Source organism: Eucalyptus grandis, chromosome 6 (genome assembly GCF_016545825.1).
Source record: "Eucalyptus grandis isolate ANBG69807.140 chromosome 6, ASM1654582v1, whole genome shotgun sequence".
NCBI classification, from domain to species: domain Eukaryota; kingdom Viridiplantae; phylum Streptophyta; class Magnoliopsida; order Myrtales; family Myrtaceae; genus Eucalyptus; species Eucalyptus grandis.
In genome coordinates this window covers 1,289,831-1,292,818 of record NC_052617.1, presented here as the reverse complement: position 1 = coordinate 1,292,818, position 2,988 = coordinate 1,289,831, and positions in this window count along the sequence as shown.

Genomic DNA, 2,988 nt, shown 5'->3' with positions numbered 1-2,988 from the left:
CCAAAATGTTATCTCAGGTACGATCCTTATAAATGATAAAAAGGCATATGCATTGTTTGATATGGGTGCTACGCATTCATTTGTGTCTGAAAGATATAGACGGCTGAGTAAGATAGAAACTATGCCTCTTGAGACGCCTCTTTGTGTTTCTACGCCTCTAAAGGATATGTTATTGTCTACGCTGGTGTGTGGAAATTGTAAGATAATAATGGGGGGAAAGGATATGGAAATAGACTTAGTTGTAATGGCCATGTATGATTTTGATGTTATCATAGGAATGGATTGGCTTCGTAAGTATCGTGCCCAGATGGATTGTTATAGGAAAGTAATCCAATTTACTTTGCTTGATCAGTCTAGTTGTGAATTTCTGGGAGGACAGACTCACCTTCCTGTAGCGCTTATTTCAGCAATAGACGCCCATGCGTTACTTGACAAAGGATGTCAAGGGTACCTCGCCATGGTTAGAGACTATACTAAGGAAGAGCCTAAGATTGATGAAATTCGAGTAGTCGACGAATTTCAAGATGTATTCCCTGAGGAATTGCCTGGATTGCCGCCAGAGCGAGAGATTGAATTTGAAATTGAATTAATGCCTGGAACAGGACCTATATCAAAAGCCCCATATAGGATGGCCTTAGTTGAATTGAAGGAATTGAAAGTGCAACTGCAGGAGTTGCTTGACAAAGGATTCATTAGACCAAGTGCTTCACCTTGGGGTGCACCGGTCTTGTTTGTGAAAAAGAAAGATGGATCGATGCGCTTATGCATTGACTATAGGCAGCTGAACCAGGTGACCATTAAAAATAAGTATCCTTTGCCTAGAATTGATGACTTGTTTTACCAACTCCAGGGAAGTTCGGTCTTCTCTAAGATTGACTTAAGGTTAGGATACTATCAGCTGAGAATTAAGAAAGAGGATATTCCTAACACTGCGTTCAGGACTCATTATGGACACTATGAGTTCCTTGTTATGCCATTTGGATTGACTAACGCGCCGGCTGCATTCATGGATCTAATGAATAGGGTATTTAAACCTTATTTAGACCAGTTTGTGATTGTTTTTATTGATGACATCCTGATATATTCAAGAGGACCTAAAGAGCATGAGCAACACTTGAGGATAGTTTTGCAAACCCTGAGAGAGCATGAGTTGTATGCCAAGTTTAGTAAGTGTGAATTCTGGCTGGACCAGATAATATTTTTAGGGCATGTGGTATCAGGAGAAGGGATTGCAGTAGACCCGGCTAAAGTTGAGATGGTAATAAATTGGCCGAGACCGACGACACCTACTGAAATACGAATTTTCTTAGGACTGGCTGGTTATTATAGGAGGTTTATTGAAGGATTTTCACGACTGGCAGGTCCTTTAACTAAGTTGATCCGAAAGAAAGTGAAGTTTGAATGGAATGAGGAGTGCGAAAGGAGTTTCCAGGAGCTTAAAAGGAAATTGACCTCGGCTCCAATCCTAACTATACCTACTGGACCTGATGGTTTTACAGTGTATAGTGATGCATCTCACAAATGACTGGGATGTGTTTTGATGCAGCATGGCAAGGTCGTAGCCTATGCATCTAGACAATTGAAACCCCATGAGCTCAACTACCCAACGCATGATTTAGAGCTAGTAGCTATAGTGTTTGCCTTGGAGATATGGAGACACTATTTGTATGGGGGAGAAGTTTGAGATTTATACGGACCATAAGAGTTTGAAGTATCTGTTCTCACAAAAGGAGTTGAACATGAGACAAAGGAGATGGATGGAGTTGTTAAAGGATTATGACTGTGAGATAAAATACCATCCAGGGAAGGCGAATAAAGTAGCGGATGCTCTTAGTCGTAAGTCGGCTACGGAGATGGCTAGTTTAAGAATGACATAATGGAGCTTGTTAAAGTCCGTTACAGACTCATAATTTAAATTAAAGGTAGATTGTCTTACCGGTATGCTTAGTGCATTAAGGATTGAACCGGAAATTATTTAGAAAGTTAAAATTCTGCAAGAGTTTGACCCGGAGATTTTGAAAATGAAAGACCCTGTGTCTTTAGGGAAAATACCAGAATTTCAAGTCTCTAATGATGGAATAGTAAGATGCCAAGGACGACTTTGTGTTCCCGACAACGAGGAATTAAAGAAGGAAATTCTGTCGGAGGCACATAAGAGTAATTATAGTATCCATCCAGGTAGTACAAAGATGTACAGGAATTTGCGCCAGCAATTTTGGTGGAATGGTATGAAGGCGGATACGGCTAAGTACGTTTCTCAATGTTTGACGTGCCAGCAAGTAAAAGCGGAGCATTGTAAACCCGCATGACTCTTGAGACCATTAGACATTCTAGAATGGAAATGGGAACATATAACGATGGACTTTATACAAGGATTACCAAGGACGTCAAGCAGTCATGACTCTATTTGGGTTATAGTGGACCGTTTGACTAAATCGGCTCATTTCCTAGCTGTTCGCATGGACTACCCAATGGAAAAATATGCGGACATGTATGTAAGTCAAGTAGTACGCTTACATGGTGTTCCAGTGACTATTACCTCGGATCGGGATTCGAGATTCACTTCGAACTTTTGGCGAAGTCTTCAAATTGCATTTGGAACTAAGCTTCAGTTTAGTATAGCTTTTCACCCTCAGACAGATGGACAATCAGAAAGAGTAATCCAGACATTAGAGGATATGTTGAGGGCTTGTGTAATTGATTTCAAAGGAAATTGGGATGAAAGATTGCATTTGGTGGAGTTTGTCTATAATAATAGTTTTCAGAAAAGTATAGGCATGGCTCCCTATGAAGCATTATATGGAAGGAGATGTAGGACTCCTGTCTATTGGAATGAAGTAGGTGAAAGGAAATTGACAGGACCTGAATTGGTACAAGTTACCACTGAGGCTATTGAAATTATCAGAGAAAGGCTTAAAACATCTCAGAGTAGACAGAAAGGCTACGCAGATAAGCGTAGAAGGCCTTTGGAATTTAGCATGGGAGATC